Source organism: Parasteatoda tepidariorum, chromosome 11, assembly GCF_982258835.1.
Source record: "Parasteatoda tepidariorum strain Cologne lab strain chromosome 11, Ptep-v5.0, whole genome shotgun sequence".
NCBI classification, from domain to species: Eukaryota; Metazoa; Arthropoda; class Arachnida; order Araneae; family Theridiidae; genus Parasteatoda; species Parasteatoda tepidariorum.
In genome coordinates, this window is record NC_141765.1 from 74,000,922 (window position 1) to 74,019,465 (window position 18,544).

At 30.4% G+C, this 18,544-nt stretch overlaps 1 protein-coding gene across 7 annotated transcripts in view; it reads left to right on the forward strand.

The window, feature by feature from the left end:
• Positions 1-18,544, forward strand: part of LOC107436381 (BCL9 domain-containing protein legless) — a 135,760-nt gene that overhangs the window by 65,599 nt on the left and 51,617 nt on the right. The gene's annotated exons all lie outside the window — the stretch shown is intronic.

An 18,544-nucleotide genomic window follows, 5' to 3' on the forward strand; every position in this document is an offset into this window, starting at 1 on the left:
TACTTCTCGATCTGATAACGATTTGACTGTTTTATAATTGGAAACTATCTTTCCTTATTTCATTAATATGTACAAGGCGTCTCTCAGCCTTACTGAAATCCTTCCTCATTTTTTACCCTATATTTATTTATTTTTAAAAAGCTCCATAGAGGTCTGTCGCCTTTATCTTATAACTGTTAAGAGTAGATTGCTTCTTAGTTTACACTAAACAACGAATCAATTGCATCTTAGTTTACAAAAATCCCTAAGAACATTTCTGATTAGAACATAACGGTTTATCTGTTTAAAAAGTTTCTAATCTTGTTATTACGAGTTACAGCTTTTTTTTTTTTAAAATATTTTATTTGCAATTTAATTATCCATCTTATGTATATCATTGTTTAAACCGTGCACCACAATTTTTTATCCACATAGATTTATTGCTCTATTCTTTTTTTTCATTAAGCGTTTGGATACCAACGAACTAAGATCAAATCTTTCTATATTATCTAAGATCTGTGTTTTCTGAGATCTTTCGCTCTAAAGAAAATAAGAAGTTATAATTTTTAACTATATGTATCATCTTGCTTGCCATATATATCTATCTTGCAATGTAGTGAAACATTTTGGGATGCAATCCAAAATAAACGAACTGATAAATATTTGACTTCAAAAAAAGACCGTTAAATACTTTTAAGGAAAGCTAGGAAAGAAGTATCACAAAATTGCTTTTAGGGATTTTTATTGGCGATATGAAACTTAGTCAATTATTGCGTAATATGAGATCGCTTGGCGGAACGAATATATCAGATAAAATTTTTTGAACCTTGTGGCTTGGCGAATCACCTGAATCTGTTAAAAATATTTTGGTTGTGAATAATAAAAATTTAGATAACTTGCCAAAAATGGCAGATAAAATTTTTGAAATGAACACAACAAGAGCCGGAATGGCTCAGGGGATAGAGCGTTCGCCTTCCATCGAGGCGAACCGGGTTCGAATCCCAGTCTATACGAATTCCGCATCCGGCTTGTACCGACCCCAGTGCTGACGTGAAATATCCTTAGTGGTAGACGGATCATGGGTTAGAGTCCCCTTACCGTCAGGCTAACCGTGGGAGGTACTCGTGGTCTTCCTCTCCATGTAGCGCAAATAGCTCCATCAAAAAAAGTCCTCCACGAAGGCAAATTTCTCATAATACTCGATCGAGTTCCCGTGTCTTCTGGATTTGAAGCTTCTGGATTTGAAGTCTTCTGGATTTGAAGTCTTCTGGAAAATTACAAAAGCTACGGAGGTGAACATTAGCAGTCGTAAACCCGTTAAATTGGGTCGAGCTCAACGACGGTTATATTAAAAAAGAAAAAAAAACTGAAATTTAATCTGCTGTCGTGATTCTTCTGTCGTTCATCATAGAAAATTCTGTGATGGATAGAATAAATGATGTACTTTATAAAATTTCTAACTTGGAAAAACAGATTTTGCAACTAAATATTTACAGACAGTCTGTATTTAATCAAAGCATCGCATTAATCAAAGCATTTGGAAAGCATCGGAAAACTCCGACTAGCAGTAGATTCAACGGCAAATACTGCTGCGGATGGATTAGAAGATTGCTGTAATTACCGATTATTTGTTACAGATAAAACGAGCAGCTTACGCTTTCTTGTCGAAAGTGGAGCGGATGTAAATCTAATTACGGCCACGTGTAATGAAAAAGCAAGTGGCGACTTTAATCTTTGCTGCTCATGGTACTGAAATTCCGTGTTTCGGACAAAAAATTTTAAATATTGGTTTAGGATTTTGCCGTGAATTTCAATGGCCATTTATCATAGCCATCAACAAAGACGTTTTTGGTGCAGATTTTCTTAACCGGTTTACTTTACTGATTGATGTTAAAAACAAAAAAATTAATTGATGTTATACCTAAATTGTACCGGTGAAATTAAATCATCGACTGATGAATTCAATGTAAACTTCTTAAACAAAAATGAAATCTTTTGAAATTTTGGCACAATTTTTGGTAATAACAGAACCCAATTTACTAATATCTAAAACAAAGCACTATGTTAAGCATTTTATAACTACTAATGGAGAACCAGTGCATTCAAAAGCGAGACAGCTAGATCCTAAAAGATTAGAAATAGCCCAAAAAGAATTTAACTTTATGCTTGAGAACGATATTATAAAAACATCGAAATCACCTCGGCCAAGTCCACCTTGTTTTGTCACAAAACCAGATGGCACTCTAAGATTCCGCATGATGTTATGCGGAAATTATCGCCGCTTAAATGATTTCATAATACCAGATCGTTACCTCAAAACTGAAAACTTCCATCTTATTTTGAAGGATTGAGGGACAAAAGATATTTCCAGAATTAGATTTACTTAAAGCATATTACCGAATTTCAATGGCAGAGACAAATAAGCAAAAAAACAGCGATAACACCATTTGGACTTTTTGAATTTAACCTCATGAGTTTCGGCTTAAGTAATGCTCCAGCCACTTTCCAAAAATTTATCGATCTATTTTTCATGGGAATAGATTTTACTTTTACTTATTTGGATGACATCCTAATAGCGTTGGAAAATAAGGAGCAGAATAAGAAACATCTTGTGGAAGAATCCAACATAATGGTCTGCACTTCAACCAATCTAAAACAGTAATGGTAGGAAACAAATTAGAATTTTTTGGATATTTGATAACGCCAAACTGCTTAAAACCTCTTTTGGAAATGGTTCAAGCCATTATAAATTATTAACTTTCTGAAACTATTCACGAACTTCATCAATTGTTAGGAATGATTAACTTATAGAAGATAGTAGTCCCGATTATCCGAGTTTCCGCTTAAACCGAGCTATCAAATATTTCAAGGATTTTTTTTGTTCTAGTTTTTAAGTTTTAAGACAACCGCCAAAAAAAACTATCTCAATTTTAACTTCCAGACACTCAGGTAAACAAGCTGATGGACTTAACAAAATTACATATGAAATGATCGTTAATGTCGTCAATAATGAAAATGAATCTAGCAAAGATGATGAAGACAATAACAATGAAAATCAATACAGATGGACTAAACGCTGTCGAAGGTGCTATTGAATATATAGAACCACAAGAAGAGACGACACCAGCCTTCCTGTTACCCCTAAGAAAATGGCGAAACATTGTTACAGAAAAGTGCCTAAATAATGTAAATCAAAAAAATAATTAGGTACTTTTTTTAAGTAAAAACTCTTTAATTCTCATAAAGTATGCTCCTTAAGAGTTTTTAAGTATGCTTTTTAATTATAATATGAATTGTTTATGGTGTACTCGTATAAATTTTGTATTTGTTAAGTATGTTACATTTATACCTACTCTTTTTCTTTCCTTTTTTATACTTTTCGCTTTAACCGAGTTTTTTGGTTATCCGAGTTAGTCGTGGTCCCCAACTCGGGCAATCTGGACTCTACTGTACTTAAAAGATGCAGCTAAAACTCAAGCAACCTTAAAAATTTTTTTTAAAATCTTAATGGAAAAGAGTTAACAAAATTTCCTTGGTCAGAAGAAGCAAAAAAGTCGTTTGAAAAATGCAAGGAAGATCTAGCCAATTACCGCTTTATGAATCTTTTCAGATCCAGATCTACCATTAGCTTTATGTACAAATTCCTCTAATTTCGTTATTACATCTGTTCTACAGCAGTACGAAGACGAAGATTGGAAACCTATAAGTATCTATCTAGCTAACAATTTAAACATATGCCAGAACAGAAGGACGAGAATTTACAATCTAGACAGATAACAAAATGTGATGTTTGCAAACGAATGAGAAAGCATCACACCTACGTCATTTGACACATTGAAGGGAAAGAAAAATATTGTTGGCTTGGAAAAATGTTGTACCAGAATAGAATCTATTTCTGAAACAGATTATGATAAAATCGCATACGGCGAAATTAATATCGAACTACGCTCGAAACCATCTTTGAATTTCAAAAAATACCCTTTGGACTTTAGTAAATTACTTGGTGTGACATTTCGACAACAAAAATTCGTCCGTTTATACTTCGAAAGTTTCGTATGCGCACAAAATTCACCGACATACGCGTGCACAATTCGCTAATTACAATGAAGTAGATGATAGATGCAGTACTATTCATGTTGACTTCATAGGACAGTTTCCTATTTCGGAAGGGAATTGTCTAACATGCATTGATCGATTCACTTGTTGAATAAATATTATTCCTTGAACAAACATAATGGTCAAAATAGTTGAGTTTTATGATCACTAGATTTCACGTTTTGTATGCCCTACCGTGTAACCACTGATCAAGGAAGCCGGTTTAGATGTAATCTTTTTAAAAACGTCGTTATTATTTGTAGATTTAAAGTACGCACAACAACGACATATCATCTACAATGTAATGGAAGAATGGGAAGAACCTCTCGGATTTTAAAGGACTGCAGTAATAGCACACAATTCCATTAAATAGACACAAACTTTATCAACGGTTGTTATGACTAACATCGGCTTTTCGTGGTAAAACAAATTACATCATCGCTCAAATGGTTCACGGGAAACCTATTAGGTTACCCGTAAACCGGTTACCGTTGAGAGGAGAGACAAAAAAGTATCTTGGATGTTGTTATGTTTTCTAAGGAACTACAGAACTAAAAAAAATTACTACCGCTGTTGTTTCAGAAAATTTTCGCCACTTCTTTTGACTCTGAAATATTGACTGAAAAAACTCAATATTTGTACATTTTTTGAGAAATGTTTAAACTGCAAAAAGGTGTTTTTTCTTTCTTCTTCTTTTTTTTTTTTTTTTTTTTTTTTTTTTTTTTTAGCAGGAGAACAGATTTGAGTGGCCTCGAGTATACTTTTAAGTTAAGAAAAAGTGTTAGAATACGTAACCTATTACATAAATAAATATTACGCAGTTAGAATGAGGATTAAAATTTGATATTTTTAAAATATGCAAAAAAAAAATATATACGCTTACTCGAACCACGAACTCAATGAAAATTAACTAATTAAAGTAGCATTTTATTAAATTGTAAAATTTAAATTACTATTTCGTTAAAATGTTGCAGATAATATTAGTTAAAATATTTATTTAATTTGTTTTTCTTTCCAATTTTTGCTTTTATGATATAATTTATCAAATGACTTGAAAATTCTATTATTAGTTTCCCGCTTTTTCTCCAAATTATTTTAAATTTGGATTTCATACTTGATATTTCTTTTTATATAAAAGAAATATCATTACTATTTCTGTCACTTCGGTTGGAAGAAACCAATTTTCCGAGGCGGTTTTTTCCACCTTGGAATAAAACTTGTCACCCCTGATTTACATTATTAACATATCACAAATAAAATTTTATTTATCACATTTGAAAATGTTCGAACTTATGTTTAATTGAAGTTGTTAAATAAATACATAAATTCCGAAACCAAATAACTTATGCGAAAGTCCTTGATAAAAATTTCCCCTCCGCTTTTTCTCCAAATGTAACTTTTTTACTCCGAATTTGAAGTTTTTCCGAGTGTAGTTTTTTTGTTGCATTTATTTACTTATTTATTGAAAATAAGGGAAGATGGGTAAAGCATTGCTTGTACTCTTTGTCAGCAAAAACAATTTTTGCGTTGTAATATAGTTTCAAATTATTGCTATAAATATAATTAACTAGCTGCCTACGGTGACCCGCTGACCCACCTCGCCTTACACGAACTCAACACTTCCTAGTTTCAAATTGTTCTTCACCTATACGGACTCTTCGCTTCGCGGTTCCACGTCGAATTTTGCTGCCTTCGGTAACATTGCTCTGCATCCTCAGTGTAGTAGGGTAAATTGGTAGTCATGTGCGTAGCGTTGATGGAGAGGAGATCACAATATGGTATATGCCCCTACTTCTAAAATTTCAGAAGTTATTTCTTTCTTCCCCAAAAAGCTATATTTTATTCCTTTAAAATTTAATAATTATAGATCTTCATAAAATTTTATATGCAATTTAACGATATAATTATACACTGCTGGACAATTGCTAAGGACGGATAACACTATCATCCATAGCAACCACAAAATGAAGGGAAGCAAAATGTGGAAAATTAGAATAAGTGCGGGATCTTGTAAGAAGAAGTATGCGTATGTAAATTTTTTTTCCACGTTTGCTCATCACGTGATAGCGCTGATAAGAGCTTTAACGGTTTTGACGCGTTGTGGAGAGTTGTTGTTTCAAGTCAAAGTTTTACAGGAAAGATTTAGTTGATGAACTTGAAATTTTCGGCATGTCTTCCCGATATTACTTAGATGATTTTAAGCGTGGCCGAATTATTGGAAATATCGAAGAAGGGCGAAAAATAACAGATGTTGCCAGGAAGTTCGACATCGCTAACGGTGTTGTTCAACGGCTGTGGAAATCTTTTAAAACTACTGGAATGTGTAGTAAGCGGCAAGGGGGAAGTCGCGTTAGAAGTAAGACGCCTGCTGAAGACAGATACATCGTCCTATCAGTAAAAAGGAACAGGCGCACCACAGCTCAGCAGGTGGCAAATCAGCTTCTTGCTACCACAGGAAAGCAGATCTCCCGAAAAACTGTTGCCTGACGTTTGAGGGGAGGAGGACTATACGCCCGCAGACCTGTTGTGTGCGTCCCATTGACCAGACAGCACCGTACTGCACGTTTGCAATGGTGTCGTGAGCATCACAATTGGACTGAACAGGACTGGGCATGCGTACTCTTCTCAGATGAGAGTAGGTTCAGTCTGTCATCGGATTGTAGACGCCAACTGATCTGGCGCGAGAGTGGTACTGGTTATTGTCCAGAAAATATTCAGGAAAGGGACCGATATCCGACATGCAGTGTCATGGTGTGGGCCAGCATCATGATCAATGGCCGCCCGCGCCTACATGTGGTTGCGTATGGGAATATGACGGGCCAACGATACTTTGATGAAGTTTTACTTCCTCATGTTCGTCTTTTCCGTGGTGCTGTCGGTGATAAATTTGTTTTTATTGGCAACAACGCAACATGTCATCGAACACTCGCTGTTCAGGATTGTTTAGACAGCGAGGGTATTCAACGCCTCGTATGGCCATCACGTTCTCTAGATCTAAACCACATTGAAAATGTTTGAGATGCTTTGGAAAGGCAATTTGCTGGTTGAAACTATCCTCCAACAAACAAGAACACCCTCATCCGTGCACTGACAGAGGAATGGGATAAATTGCCTCAACAGCTGCTGGATAATGTTGTGCAAAGTATGATACGAGTAGAATGATACCTGTGGAATGTTGCATCACCCTCCACGGTGGACATATCCCGTACTGACACCTTTCTTCAAGCTGCCTGCTGACATTTAAATGCATTGTTCCATTATTCCGTACGCAGCATCAAATGAACATTTTTTTTCTTTCAGATGTTTCATAGCTTTTGTACTTTCCAGAACAATGAATGTTCTTTATTCTAATGTCTGAACAGTGTGGCAACTATACTTTGTCCTACTAGGTCTCATGTCTCGCTTAATGTTATGCTACATTGCAATTTGTGATCCGTCCTTAGCAATTGTCCAGCAGTGTATATTTATAACTTTATGTAAGTGATATGATACCCCAAAAAGCAATTTGATTTTTTTTCTTCAACTTGTTAAAATTTTAACTCAATGATTTCAATGGGATAAAATTCATGTATTTTTTTTTTTTTTTAAAGTTTATATTTGTACTTTTAGTTAGTATTTATTAAGTTTATTTTATGCATAATATACAGTACCGCTCAAAAGTATCAGTACACCTAGAAACTTATAAAAAAATGGCAAAATTCAAAGTGTCATAACTTCTTTAAAAATGATCAAAAATGCTTCTGCTTTAGCTCATTTTGAAGCTTAAAATCTCTACTTTTATGTACTTTAATTGTTTTTAATTAATATATTTTGCAACTATGTTCAATTACACTCTAAACAATCATAGAAAATTGCATTAATTTTTTGTGAAGTTTGACGCGATGTACGGGCACAAAGGGGTTAGATATTGTTAATTTTTATTACACCATTGAAAAATTTGGACTTTTAGCTTTCATTAAAAAAAAAAAAATTCCAAAAAAACATGTTTTTGGCGAAGTTATTGTCAAATAAAAAAAAGGGTTCTTTTTCAGAATTTAATGATTTTTCAGCAATTATAATGAATTTTAGTGTAATTATAATATGATATGAAAATTTTTTAATTAAAATAAATTAAAATTTAATATTTCTCGATAATATTATTTCATAATTTATTATAACAATTTTAACTTTTTTTTTTGGAAAATATAATAATGAAATAAGAATCAACGTTTACAATTGAATATTTTGAAATTTATTTTTTCGTATTTTTCTCAGAAAAAATTTGAAAACAAGAATGTAATAATGAAAAAATATTTTACATCATATTTTGCTTTCTTCAAAATATCCTCCCCGCGCTTTTATAACTGCAGCACACACTCGAGGCATCCGATCAATCAGCTTTTTTAATGTTATATTGTCTATTTTTCGCCACTGCTCTTGAAGGACTTTCCACATATGATTTATGCTGGTTAATGGATCGAAGACCGAAGGTAGGAGGACGAACCTATATAGTTCCTGTGCGGAATTCATTATAATTGCTGAAAAATCCTTAAATTCTGAAAAAAAAAAACTTTTTTTTTTATTTGACAATAACTTTGTCAAAAAACATGTTTTTTTTAAATTTTTTTTCTTTAAATGAAAGCTAAAAGTCCAAATTTTTCAATGGTATAATAAAAATTAGCAATATCTAACCCCTCTGTGCCCGTACATCGCGTCAAACTTCACAAAAAATTAATACAATTTTCTATGATTGTTTAGAGTGTAATTGAACATAGTTGCAAAATATATTAATTAAAAACAATTAAAGTACATAAAAGTAGAGATTTTAAGCTTCAAAATGAGCTAAAGCAGAAGCATTTTTGATCATTTTTAAAGAAGTTATGACACTTTGAATTTTGCCATTTTTTTATAAGTTTCTAGGTGTACTGATACTTTTGAGCGGTACTGTAATTTTTTTGTAATTATGAATTTTTTTTCATTATGGTGTATTATAATTTTTTTTCAATAATTTTTCACGAAATCTTTTGTTACTGTCAAATATTTAGTATCGTTTTAAAAAAATTTTCTTTTTTTATCAGAGTAGAGAACAACTTAGATCATATAAAAGAACTTTAAATTTATATTGTATAATTTCTAGGTAAAATTATGACAAACACTAGTTAAGTTTAATATTCTGATAATTTTTTAAGCAATAAAATTTATTTCTTCAACTGTTATGTTACAATACAAAATGTAATTTTGAATAAAGTGCTTTTTACTTTAATCGTACATACAAGAGAAAGAAATACAGTCAAACTTCTATTTAACGAACTTCCATTTTGCGAATTTCTCTATTTAGCGAATTTTTTCGAGGAACCAAGAACATTTTGGAAATTTCTTTATAAAATAACTTCCAAATAACGAAGTGAATTTTCTACTTAACGAACTTTTCTTTGAGATCCACTTTCTCCATTTCCCAAAATATTTCAGTACATTTCAAACGTATTTTATGGGGAAAATGACCTTGAATTGATTTTCAATAGCCACTTAACTTTTAGAGAACTCTTTCCCTTTTTGATTGCATTTCAAGCGAGAAACTCAGACAAAATTAACTGATTTTATCAGTAGCAAATAAACTTAAAAAAGCGTGTGGTAATGAATGTTAAAAATTACTTTCATAATAAATGCAGCTATAATTTTATACATAAATTTATCTTTTTTTTAAATCGAAAATGTATGTAGCGTGATAATGTAACACTGGATAATGTTTTGCCCGATTCTTGCTTTCAATGAAGATTTCTCTTGTGGTTAAGATTTATAAAATAAATAGTAGGGTACCAGTTTACAAGATAAAGGTGTATCCATTGCTTTTTTAATTATGCCTTGTGTTTATGAATTTAAAATCTGTTTTGTGTTTAAGTATTTCAAAAGGTGATTTTCTATTTAACGAATTTTCCATGTAACGAACTTACTATCGGGATTTTGCTACTTCGTTAAATGGAGGTCCGACTGTTATATAATTTTAAATTAACAAGTGCTAAGTGATAATTTTGAATGAGTATAAGGCAGAGTCGGACTATATAGCTCTCGATAAAACAATACTTTTTTTATTATAAAAGTTTTCTTCCTTGAAAAATCAATATTTCAAATAGCTTACTGATGGAATTAATTTCGGAACAGCTAAATTCCATCTATCTTCATTATATCAAATGGCTGCTTTCTCAAGCGTTTCAAAGGATAAAAATAAACTTATTTTATTCTTCCCCCCCATCTTTCTTGAGTAACTTCTCCGAACGGAATATGAGGCTCTCTCGATTTAGAAACTTTTAAAAAAATGATTGTAAAACAAAGAGAGAGGTAAAAATGTACTTAACAGAGGCGTAGTAACTGGGGACCCCAATGTGAAATTATATTTTATTTATTTTATTTTTGCGAACAGCGTTTATGTTTTTACTTTTTCACTTCAACGGTTTATACCTTAGAAAGAATTGCAATATTGTTCAAGGAACAGATATTCCAAGCTATTGTGCAGCTCTTTACCAGCATCTGGCTCTTTCTTGAAACTGGTCAAAAAAAGGGGGTGGGTAAGCATTTATTCAATGGTAGTGAGACACCAGGAAATGACTAGATTAAATAGTTACGAAAGAATGCATATCAATTGCTTTTATAGATTAAATTTAAAACAGTCTGCATTATGCTAGGTTGAAAATAGTGATAAAAATATACAGTTTCACGAATATTTTTACACAGAAAAGAACAGTAGGGATTTCTTTTTGCATTCTATATATAATACTGTAAGCTAGTTTTGTTATTTAGTTATGATGATTGTATCCAGTAAAATGAAGATTCTAACCTCTTCTGAAAAAGTTAGGAAATTTGGACATCTATGACGTATCGGTTATTTTTTCTCGTGCTTTGATATATGGGTCATTCTCACGAAAACTGTCATTTTTCAGTTCATAAAATCCCAAAAAAGTAAAGTGAATAAAAAGCTCTGAAACTTTTTATATTAATAGAAATATGTAATGGCATTATAAAGAAAGCATATATCCTATAAATTGTACTTAATATTTAAATAAATTAATTAATTTCACTGTTTAAAAAGTGAGGGAATGATATTTTATTTTAATACATGTTTTTCTCTAAGTTACAGCTACCTCAAGTTTGAAAATGATAACATACTAAGTATATCTAACATTTATTATAATTTAGTTTTATATACGAGTAAATAGTTTTTAAAGGTTTGGGAAATAAAATTGGCTGGCACGATTGAACAACAACTTTTTTATAATATACTCATCTTGAATCATTCCCTCACTTCAGCATCATTCCCTCACTTTATACACTAGTGAGGGAATGACAAACTTAATAAAATTTAAAAATAACAGTTAGGCCTAATTAATTTCTGAAATCAATCACATACAATTACATTCATACAAGAAAGCAACATATAATTATCCACTTTCTCGATGAAGTTGTATTTTATTTTACTCTAAAAAACGATATGAGGGAATGACAAATGTAAAAAATTTTACCTGGTTTGATTCATTCAAATTTATTCCACAGCAAAGCTTCTTTAAGTTGAAGATGGAAACATACTGCAATTTTGTTCTATGAAGCCAGTTGTTAACTGCTAAAGGTTTTATTAAAATATTTTTATTCTAAGAAGATTGCAGGTGATAAGAACATTGTTGTGAGGGAATGACGCGAAACACTAGGGACCAAGTTTAAAATAGTGCTGTGTTAATATTTTTTTCAGAAATTAAATTTAAAATTGATTTTCTGAATTCTATATTTCAATAGTCTGAAATAAAAAACAAGAATTTGTAAATTTTTTTATTTTTATTTCAGAAACAATTTTTTCTTTTTTTAGATCAACAGTGGGGACAAGTGAGGGAATGACATATTGGTATATTTTAATTACCGAAAATAAATAAAAATTGATAATTTTATTTCTATTCCTTTGTTAGCCTGCATTCTGATGGACACTTTCCCTGAAATTTTTTTCTTCGTAAGTTGTAAAACAAACATAAAATATACTGGGGACATGAAAATGACTGTTTTTGTGAGAATGACCCATATATATATATATATATAAATGTGTGTGTGTGTACTATCCTACAGTAATGGAAGAGACGCTTTCAGTTTATGACATTTTTTTTAAAAAAATTTCTCAAGAAATACTTAGATTATTTTGTAATAGAGGTGTTTAGTTCATGCGATTTTTCATTCTTAGCAATAACATTTAAAGCTTTCAGAGGTTTGGAAGACCTACAATGATTTACGAAAGAAAACAAGTATTTATGAACACGATACGAAAGAAAATCTAGCAATAAGCTTGTAACTGTATCGATTACTGTAGTTATTTTTAATAACCGCATAAAATTTCGTAAACCTAGAGTAAATATTTATGGAGATATGGATATTTTTATAAAAAATTGATTTTTTCGCCTTACGCTTTTTTTTTTGTTTTTATTTTTGTTTGTTTGTCTTGCTTGCTATAACTTCATAAATATTCAGTAGAATTAAACAAAATTTGTGGAAAAATTAGATTAATTAAAAAATTGTTGATTTAAAATTTTGAAAAAACTCCTTAAAAACTGCTTAAGAAATCAGTTTTTTTAGCTTGGAAGAGAAAAAACATAGAAAATAATAAAGATTAATGAAAAAAGAAGGAAAATTATTAAAATAAATCATTATCTTTATTATTTTCCATGTTTTCTCAATATTTTAAACTTGTTTTATGAGTTCTATATACTTGCAGCTTATACGCAGTAAATAAAACTTAATTTTCTTTTTTTTTTTTTTTAATTTTTTCACTATCCTTTTTTTCTCTATTTCGCATTGCACTAAATGCATTTATAAATATATATATATGTATATATATATCATACGTATCTGCCTAAAGATTTTCAAATGACCCCCAAAAGAAGAAATCCAAACACGCCAAATCTGGAAAACGCAGTGACTAAGTTAGAACTACTTTTAGGTGATTCCTAACGTTGCTTTGAAGTGAGCTGGAGCTCTAACACCAGCTTTACGGAATCTAATTTCGGTCGGAATGACGCTCTTGTTGACGTCTTAATTTCGTGAATATCGGTTTGATGTATAACGAACTCTTGAATCCGTTTGGAATTAAAAAGTTTTCTACATTTTTAATTCTTTTTCTCTTGCTTGCCGAAACAAAAAAAAAAAAAAAAGAAGAAATAATTATAGTAGGCAGAATAAATAAGATTTATTTTAAAAAGGAAAATTTTTTAATTTCAAAGATAATGGAGTATAGTTAACTTTGCATTTTTTAATAATGTATTTTGCTTCTATAGATTACAATTATTATTTAAATTACTAACTTTTTCTTTTTTCATTTTAATATTAATCTAATATCAACAGTTAGGTTATAAATTTCTAATTTTCTGGTACAAAATTATTCTCTAAACTAACTGTTGAATCTAAGAAATAAGTAATCTGTTATAAAATAAATCTATTTATTGAATTTTATTACTCTTTTTACCCCTATATTTTTGCATTTATGCATGTGATTTTTAAATTCAATACATAATATTTATTCGCTAGACAGTATATATTTAGATATTAGAATGTTCTAATTTTTTCTGAACAAATTTGGATTTTTAATGTATAAGGGTACATTTTTTAAAATAAAACTTTAGGCAAAGTTAATAAACAAATTTTTCAGCGAATGAACTTACATACATTGAACATATGACAATAAAATTTTATTAATTTTATAATTCATCAATTTGAAAACTTCTTATAGTTTTCATATTTGTTTTTAGCACAACGTTTTGCTAATACATAAACAAAATTTCAATGGATGGTATTTTTAATATGAATGTAAACAACAATTTTGAGCTCTTGAGCTGCTCTACTTCCGGTTAGAAAGTATGCAGCTGTTTACTACAGCTTAATCTGCGAGGCAAAGTTTTCAAACAGATAATTTTATTTCTAAAGAAATAAATTATATAACTTCTGACCTCCAATCTGCTGTATTTTGAAAGATATTAATGATATTAAGTAATTCTAGTGCGTTTAAAGTAAAAATTTGTTTTATTTATTTATAGATGTATCGTTAAAAAAGGTGACATGGTTGCTAGATTTAGAAAGAACTCTTTTTTTTTTTGGTAGTCTCGATTTGACCTCTCTTTACTTGTTTATTACTTCTTATTTTTGTTGCAAGCCGATAACGATTCTTTTTTTCAAATGACTATTCTTACGCCTTGAAATGACAAGTCTTCAAATGACGATTCTCTTTTTTTTTTAAAACACAAATTAAAAAATCAGGTAACAAATACACTTATACAAGAAATGCTACTCAAAACGCAATGATCACTTTGTGAGCCAAATGGCTTAGAAATACACCGGAAATAGTACCCCGGAAGTATATGCAGTAAAGAGCTTGCATCGCACCCTAGTGTGGATAACACCATCGTTGCTCCTCCACATATTTTAAAAGTAAGAATACAGTCGGACTACTATTTAACAAAGGAGCTAAATCCTGATAAAAAGTTTCGTTACGTGGAAAATTCGTTAAATAGAAAATCGCCATTTGAAATACATACTTTTACAACACAAAACAGGTTTTAAATTCATAAACACTAGACATAATTAAAATAACAATTGATAAATCAATTTTATCTTGTAAATTATAATCTACTATCGAATTGTTTCAAATGATTTTAACATTTCGTAATATCAAGGTTTGGTGATTTCTTAATCTCCGTCTTTCTCACAATTTATTCCTGTATTGTTTTTATATTTCACACTGACCAAAATATCCGATTCAGTTAATGTTTCTGTATTTGCAGCTTCAGATTCAAGAAAAAGAAAATCATTTATCAGTACATCAGCATTAATTTCGTAGTTCTCTCTTAGTTGTACTCACACTTTTTAGGTTCTTCTAAAGCAGGGTTTCTTAACCTGTGGTTCATGAACCCCTAAGGGGTCCATGAGTCATATTTTGGGGGTCCGCTAATTACTTCCAATTTTTAAAATGTTTGGAAGCCTATCCATTGCTTGTAAAGCGATCTATGGCAGCTATAATTCCGTTTGCTACGGTGTATCTTTTCGAAGCGGGATTTTCCACATTCGTGACAGTAAAACAAAACATCGAAATCGATTGAATGTTGAACATGATATGCGCGTTGCTTTGTCGAAAACTATCCCACAATTCAATTTGTTAATTAAGGAAAAGCAGCAGCAACCTTCACATTAAAAATTTTAATTATAAAAATTTTGTATACTATTAAAATAATAAAATTAAATGTTTTCTAATAATGGATGGTTTTTGCAATTGTTTTTTTCACAGGGGGGTGGTCCGTGACTTCTTAAAAATTTTTAAAAGGGTTAAACACTGTTCTAAAGGAATATCATCCTCGTTCTCCGCTCCAAATTCTCCTCTCTGACTAAGAATCCAGCTTTAGCAAAACTGTTCTTCATAGTTCCTGCTTTAGAAATTTCTGTTATGCTTTCTCGTAAGATGATTTTTGGCATGGATTCCTGTATGAAATGCAAACAAAAAGGGAACAAGGATTTTATTGCTTTCTCTATAAGTTAAGTTGCGGCGAAAATTAATTCCAGGTCATTTTCCCCAATCCTCATTTATCATTATCATTATAGTGTTTAAATTTTGGGTAACTTGTGCTCTCACTCTACCCCGTTCTTCATCAACAACGGCTACACGCGTATAGCATTAAATCAGCAATTCAGCTACATTTAGAGATCAGTGAAAAAGTCTCTTTGCTCTAACTCTGAAAAGGAGGTTTTCCCTTACTCATAAATACACAAAGCAGAGCTCGTTACGAATTAGAACTGGTTGAATCTCTTTCCTTCCTTCGGAGATCGCCTTACTTATTATAAGGCCTGTGCTGAGGCAAACAAACATTCAAAACAAAACAGTTAAGAGACTCAAGCCTGATTCACCGTTGTGCATTACGTGAATCTCTAAACTGTTGATTCACGAACTTCAGCTTATCAAAATTTTCTCTTGAGTTTTGCTAGCCTAGAATTTTAATTTCATAACTTGCGCATTTATTTCTACCTTACTAGCAACCCTCCTTTTTTTTCTGACTGGGTTCACTTTTAGGCGCGTACGATGTTTTTTACTCAGATTTCTAAAAAACGAAACGTAACTTTGTAATATCTTCGAGAACACGGGTCTCAAAGAATAATGAAGTAATGGCAGGTTTTAGCGAGAATTACTCAATTGCCATGGCGAAAACAAAAGTGTAAAATTGATAGTTAAAAAGAAAAAAAAAAAAGAATCGCAAACGTAAACGGTCTAAAAATGACCTTCTCTCTCCCTCTCTTTCTTTCTTTTAGAAACTTTTAAGACGTAATAATACTAATTTTTGATCGACTTCAGACAATATGCCATCTTCGAGTGAACTATTTTGTTAGAAATTTCGATATTTAACTGAAGAATTAAACCAATGAGAATTTATTCTCCCTTATTTTTAAAATTTATTTACAACATAATAGATTTAATATTTTTAATTTTCTAATCCCGCAATTAAGTAAAAAACTTTGTAACACATTTTATTCAATCGTGAATCCATGTGGTGTTTCATTTTTTTTCTGAATTTATTTTCTCATGGTTTTTAAAACCTCGATATTTTTGCGATTCGTGGAATTCGAATTGAGTAATCTTTTTTTAACACGCTCGATTTGTGCTGATAGTATTAGTACTTCGATCGGTTTTTTTTTCAGGAGTTCTTCATAAGGTTCTTTAAAAGCCCTTTATTTTTCATCAAGTATTATTACGACTTGCGGAATTCAAAATGCACTTTTGATTATTCACTTTTTGTCTTTGCGTGACGATAACCATAATTTTTTCGGTAGAATTTTTCGCAGTTTTTGATTTCTATGTGGAGTCTAAAATATTTTTCATATATTATTACGGCGCGTAATTTTCGGTTTGCGCATAAAAGTAACAAATTTTAGACTCGCTCGATTTACACTATACACATACAGTGATTCGATCGTTTTGTCGGCACATATTACTGTTGATTTTCACATGTTTTTTTTAAAATTCTGCTGTAACCCCTTCGATATTGTTACGATACAGGACATTCGAATCACTCTTTTGAGTATTCACTATTCTATCGATTTTTTAACCTATTTTTCGGTTATTACTATTTATTTTCGATGGGTTGTTTAAATCCTCATACTTATAATACGGTATTATTTATTTACGCTCTAATCCCGAAGCGTGCATTTAAGTAACTTTTTTTCTCTCGTCATTTCCTAATTGCGTTAATTCGTCATAAATCTAAATGGTTTATCATAATTTTTTTTTTTAAGTAATTATTAAGAAATTATTTTAACTGATTTCATGGTTTTTAGAATTCCTTTTTTTTTTTAATGCAACTATTTAAATTGGGTGAAAGATTTTACTCTTTTTATCAGTTGGGGTGTTTTGACAGGTGTGAATTTCTTTCATTTCCTTTGTAATAGTTATATTTCATAGAATTTTTTAATACAAATTTAACTCTGTTTTTTTTTTTTTTTTTTTAAATGGAAATTTTTTGTTATTTTTTAAAAAAAGCAACATGCAATTGTTGTAATTAGAATGTTTGTTTATGTTTCTTTAAATTTTTTCTTTGCGCTTTTATTAATTTTTTGCTTATTGCTTATTTGTAGTAGTTTGCTTATTTAGTTCGGTATTTCACAATATTTTTTAATATTTTATGCATTTGTTTTAATAAATATATAAAGACAAATTAATATCACAACTTTAATTCTTTTTTAAAGACAAATAATTTATAGTTTAGTTTATTTTTTAAGCATGATTAAAAAAAGCATGAAATTCATTTTAGTTAAGTCGAATTTTCGAGGGATTTTTAAATACTCTTTCTCATATTTACGCACAGTATACTGATTGCTGTAAAAATAGTTCAAAAATATTAAGAAGAAATAAGAAATAATGTAGGAGAAAATGTCAGATTCCATTATTTACCTATTGTTTGTCTGGTAATAAAATCATTCAATGCTGGTACCGGATAAAATATTACTTGAGAAATAAGTAGTATTAAGTATTCGCTTGATAATATAAATATTCGTTTGATAATATAAAACCAAATCAATATGTCATGGATAAAATATTTGGTATTTTGAGCTAAAAAGTGCTTTTTAGTGTCGTTAAAGTCTATAGTTCGGTATTTCACAATATTTTTTAATATTTTATGCATTTGTTTTAATAAATATATAAAGACAAATTAATATCACAACTTTAATTCTTTTTTAAAGACAAATAATTTATATTGTCTTTCCCTAAAATATTTGAATTTTGATTTTTTTTATAAGCCTGACTATGTAATCATTTTGTCCATGAGGGATAAACAACCATGAAGCTATACTAATTTTTTATTAAAAAAAAGAAGCTATTTTTATATTTTTTTTCATTGCTGTTTTTTCATTGCTTATATGAATATTTTAGCCGGGACAATATTTTTCTATGTCCCTTAAACTATCCTAAATCTATGCATATTTTTATACC